Raw genomic sequence first — 5713 nt, 5'->3', positions numbered from 1 at the left:
CTATCTGTCTAGGTATATCTTTGTCTCTGTGTGCCTCTGTATGAATCTATATGCATCCCTGTGTGTCTGTGCTGTTTGGAACAAGAGGTCAACTAGTTATTCCCTCAAGATTTTAAGTGAGAGGAAATCCATTACATCCAGTTAAAACTGTCTCTTCTGCTTTTGAATAGAAACATTTTTGGAATAGTTTCATTGCATTAAATCCAAATTTGTTTCTTCTTACCTTCTAATCTTTCCTCCTGGTTCCTCTCTTTTTATACAAATACAATAAACCAAATCCTTCCTCCATATGTCAGTCTTGAGACTACTTGCAGATAACTAATCCCAACCCCATCACACACACCCATTTTTCATCTTTTTCTACACCTTCAGTTTCTTCCACCAATCCCAGTATGGCAAGATTTCAAGCTCCTTCTACGTTTTGGCTGAATTCCTCTCGAGCATCTCCAGCTTATGGATGTCCTTCCAAACTGTGGAACCCACAAGTAAATATGTTGCTCCAAATGTAGACTAGAGAGAACCAGCTCTATATACCTGGATACTATGCCTCTCCATCTAGTGTAAGGTCAAGGTTTTTTTTGTTTGTTTGTTTGTTTGCTTGTTTTTTGCCACATACATCTCAAAGTTATTGTGATAATCAAATGATGCACAGTATTTAAAAGACTTTGCAAATTTTAAAGAAAGAACTCTGGTAAAGTGGATAGACCATTGGGACTTGACTCAGAAAGACTTGAGTTCAATCCATCACAGACACTTAATATATTACCCTGGGTAAATCACGAACCCTCTGTTTTCCTCAGTTTCTTCAGCTTTAAAATGTGGATAATAAAAGCATCTAGTTCACAGTGTTATTGTGAGAATAAAATAAGCTAGTATTGATGAGGTGTAGCACAGTGTCTGGCATATAATAGATGCTATAACAATACTTCTTCCCTTCTCTCCACTAACATGGGTTTCAGTTTCTATTATCTTTGTATCAACTCTTAGTTTTCCTGTTATTCTATATCCAAACATCAGTCTATTCTTCAGAGAAAATGAAAATAAAATTCAAACTGAGCAATTCTACCTTTCCTTAACATTCCTTTTGCTTCTCATCACCCTTGAGAATCATCCCAGTTCCTAATTTGATTATTCTTTGTTTCCCAAAAAAATACATTTTTTCAATTAAAAAACCACGTCTTTTTGTAATCTTAGCTTTCTGTACTTCCTTCAGCTCACGTTGAGGCCTGACATTCCATGAATCTATTACTATGAAATACGAGCTGATTTTGCATCCACAACGGTTATTTTTCTATTTTTTTCTCTTTTCTGCAATTATTTTATGTCTCTCTGACTGGTTGTTAATTTATCTTCTTGGATCTTCAAAATTTTATTCTTGAGATCATCCTATTCCTTCATCTTTGAATTTCCTACAGCATCAATCCATAGGATTCTACCTTATACTTCCTCTAAAATATCTGGAATTGACTTTCCCTAAAACTAACTCACATATCTAATAATTTCTAGTTTTCTATATCTATCTCACACTTTAGGATGATTCAATTAATTTTCCCCTACTCTTGTAACATTCCCACTTATTTTGATCCTATGTAATAAGTGCTTATGGTTCATAAGAATCAAATGCAGAATTTTCTCATATTTATTCCTTCATTTGGCACTTTTGATGTAGAAAAATATTTTCATCAAGAAACCAATAGCTATTCTTTGAGGAGAGAGACAGAAGTAAGTAGGCAGCTAGGTAGACAGATGTGAAGATAGAAAGAGACACAAAGGAAAAAGTGGCAGAGAAAGTAAAAGGGAAAAACAGAGACAGGAAGAGGTAAAGATAAATTTCCAGAGATACATAGGTAGACACAGAGAGACAGAGAAAGAGAGAAGCACTGAGACACAGAGAGAAAGAATAAGAGAGAACATTTTGGCAGATGCCCAGATACGTGAAGACACCCATCATTAACATGCTGATAATAATACAAGTGCTTTCCACCACATTTTCCCCCTGTGGTTCCTGGATTTCTTTAATGACTATTTTTTCACCTTAAAATTGTAATAACTTACAATAACCTATGATATTTCATTCAAATAAGGGGAAAACTTTTCCTGAACTATATTCCAGTTATGAAATGCATCCCTAAAATCTAAATGGTACCTTGGCAAGCAGATTTATTTTCCTGGATTAGAAATACTAATTCATCATGCATGTGAGTCATCATTCCTCTGGGATTCCAATGTGCTACCAGACCTATGTATCTCTTATCACTCATTCTTCCTCAACCAGCTGTTGTGTTTTTTCTGGCACACTTTCAGAGAGGAGACTACTGATCAGATGTGAATCAGATGACTTCTTAGGATGCATGCTGACTTGAGATTTTCTGCTTATGTTTACTATGTATACTTCTAAAGATACAAAATATTATAGACAGCATGTGGCAGCCTAATTATAAATTCTATGAAAACTTTTAGTATCTCATGTGGGGGAAATGAAAAAAAAAACACTCTAAGACTAAGTGAGTGATACAGAACTGTGGTAGGTTCTTTCAGGATCTAAAGCCTTAAAGTGGAACCTGGGAAAGCACTATGTAATTGTCTGATTCCTAAAGACTAACTTAGCTTAGTTTGGACATTGAAGTTTGCTACCGTCCAATCGGTGAGTTAATAGACATGTATTAAGTACCTACTCTGTGTCCAACACCATGTTGAGCAATGTGAATACAAAGAAAGGTTAAGTAGAGACCATGCCATCAAGGAGTCCACAATCTCTGTAAAAATAACATGGAAATATCAATTTACAAATAAACTGTTTCCAGGATACATTAGAGATGATCAAAATAGTGAAGGTACTGAAATTTAGATGAATAGATCAAGAAAACTCCTTGTAGGTGAGATTTTATCTCAAACATGAAGGAAGGTAGGTCCAAAATTGGTGATCTCTCTGGGACCCAAAAAATCGTATAGGGACTAGAAGGACAAATATTCCTATTTTTGGCCATCTTCTGTTTCCATAGTGGCAATGGGGGAGAGTTCGGAAAGGGTCAGCCTTTGGGAAGGAAACAAATTTGGAAATCGTATATTTATTTTTGAGTGATCCACCAGTGGTTATTGTACAGATGAGTCTCACAAGTATGCAACTAGTGTTCATTGACAACTTTCCTATACGTCAACTGGTGTTTTCAGTATATTTCATAACCCTTAAAACTCCAAAGATTTCACGACTAAGCAGGATTCCAGCAAACTCATGGACAACTTTCTTTGATTGTCTCCTCCCTTCTCTCAGATTTTCAACTTTTTTCTGACTTGGTCTCTTGCTCTTCTCCTTTATTATTCTATTCTCTCTTATTTATCAGAATGAAGCATATGAATAAGAAAAGATCTTGGTTGCCAATCCTGACCAACAGAAATCCACCCTCATATGCTGACTTTTGCCAGAGAATAAGGTACTTCCCTTTCCTGAAGTGGGGAATGTCAATTTGGGGATTTATAATACATTAAACAAAGTAAGAAGTAATACCTGAGGGATTCTCTCCCTTTGTGAGAAAATGGATGAGTGAATTTTGGGCACCTTGAGTAACTGCTGTTACAATTATATAAATGCTCTTGGTGCCTTAATTCTTTATTTTTAGACCTAACAGAAGATAGGTCAATGACCATGTTTTATGAAATGTGTTCATCATGTAAAGTGGAGTTTTCTTTCTCTTTTGTTGCAGGTGAATAAAAACACCCTCAAATGACATCTACGGGGAACAGATCTGAGGTGAATGAGTTCATCCTTACAGGACTAACCAATGTCCCAGAGCTTTAAGTTCCTCTCTTCATAATGTTTACCCTCATCTACGTCATCACACTGGTAGGGAATCTGGGAATAGTAGCTCTGATCTACAGTGAATCCTGCCTCCATACCCCCATATACTTTTTCCTCAGTAACCTCTCATTGGTGGATTTTGGCTACTCCTCATCTATTACTCCCAAGGTGATGGCTGGTCTCCTCACAGGAGACAAGATCATTTCCTATAATTCATGTACTACACAGTTATTTTTCTTTGGAGCCTTTGTTATTACTGAAAGTTTCCTCTTTACCTCCATGGCCTATGATCGCCATGCAGCTATTTGTAAGCCCCTACATTACACCACTACCATGACATCAACTGTATGTGCATATCTGGTCAGTGGTGCTTAAATCCGTGGCTTTCTGACCTCCTCCATAGTCATAGGAAACATGTTTAGTCTTTCCTTTTGTAAGTCCAATGTGGTCCATCACTTTTTCTGTGATATTCCCCCTCTCCTAGTTCTCTCTTGCACTGATATTCACATCACTGAGTCACTAGTCTTTATCTTAGGGTCCCTCAATACTTTTTTCCCCTTTCTTGTCATCTTTACCTCTTACTTGTTAATCTTCATCACTGTTCTGAAGATCCATTCTGCAGAAGGCCGCCAGAAAGCCTTCTCCACCTGTGCTTCCCATCTGACAGCAGTGTCCATATTCTATGGGACAGTAATCTTCATGTACTTCCAACCTAGCTCAAGCCATTCCATGGACACAGACAAAATTGCTTCAGTGTTCTACACTATGGTCATCCCTATGTTGAACCCTCTAATCTATAGTCTTAGAAACAAAGATATTAAGAATGCTTTCATAAAAGTTGTGAAAAGGAAGCAATTTCAATTAGATCATCTTTTTCCTTAAACAGAAAATATAATCTTGGATCCAGTCCCAAAATTAGAATATTTTTCTTATACATACGGTAGTGTAATCCAAACGTTTTTAAAGGCAATGTTATGTTGTAGAGAATGTTATAGATTTGGAGTTAGGAAAGACCTGAGTTTGTATTTTCTTAGACATTTCCATGTTGTAGAGAACAAAGTAAGTACCAATTTCAGTTTCCTTATGATTAAAAGGCCTTAATAACATTCTCTACCTTATATGATTGTTAAGTGGAATGAATGATATGTGTGTCTTGTCTTGTTGTTCAGTTATTTCTGATTCTTCATGACCTCATTTTTGGGTTTTCTTGGCAAAGGTACTGGAATGGTTTCCTATTTCCTTCTCTAGTTCATTTCAGAGTTGAGTAAACTGGGGTACGAGACTTGTCCAGAGTCACACAGCTAGTAAGTTACTGAGGCACTACTTGAGTCACAAAGATGACTCCTCTTGTTTCCAAGTCCAGTGCTCTTTTCCCTGTGCTACGTAGATCCCTTCCCACAAACACATTTCAGTGCTATATATCAATTGTAGCAATATTCCAAGAAAGGGGAAGATCGGATACATAATTTTTTAACAGTTTCAAAGGGAAAGTCCCTGAAGATATAACTTTGATGTCAATGGTATTGCTTATTCAGCAACCTCTAAAACAGAGAAGAGCTGGCAAATACTTAAGAACGAGCTCTCCAGAAGAAAAAAACAAACCTATATTTGTGACACATTTTGAATTTCACTTATGTTATGATTTTCTCCATCACTTTCATAAAACTAGTTCATCAACAAAACAAAAAATCAAGCCCTCATTTGCAGCATTTCTTCTTCTACAGTCTGAGTCCTCTCACTCAAAATGTAATATTCTCTTTGTGAGTCACTTAGAGTTGGCTCCAGAACACCACTGCAGTATGGTTAACTTTCAGAAGGAATATAAACCACAAAACGGTCCTAAAGGTATGGAAAGACTTCTGTTCCTGTGTTTTTGTTACCTTTGTAACATCAGTGCAATATCCCTATGGGAACTTC

The 5713-nt window shown here is 36.6% G+C and overlaps 1 pseudogene; it reads left to right on the top strand.

The window, feature by feature from the left end:
* The first annotated feature begins 3721 nt into the window (after window positions 1–3721).
* LOC140523350 (olfactory receptor 5B2-like) lies at window positions 3722–4678 on the top strand (annotated as a pseudogene).
* Window positions 4679–5713: the final 1035 nt, after the last annotated feature.

The sequence above is a fragment of the Notamacropus eugenii genome, chromosome 2 (assembly GCF_028372415.1).
Source record: "Notamacropus eugenii isolate mMacEug1 chromosome 2, mMacEug1.pri_v2, whole genome shotgun sequence".
NCBI classification, from domain to species: domain Eukaryota; kingdom Metazoa; phylum Chordata; class Mammalia; order Diprotodontia; family Macropodidae; genus Notamacropus; species Notamacropus eugenii.
The sequence above is the reverse complement of the archived record's forward strand: the minus strand, read 5'-3'. Positions and strand labels throughout refer to the sequence as shown.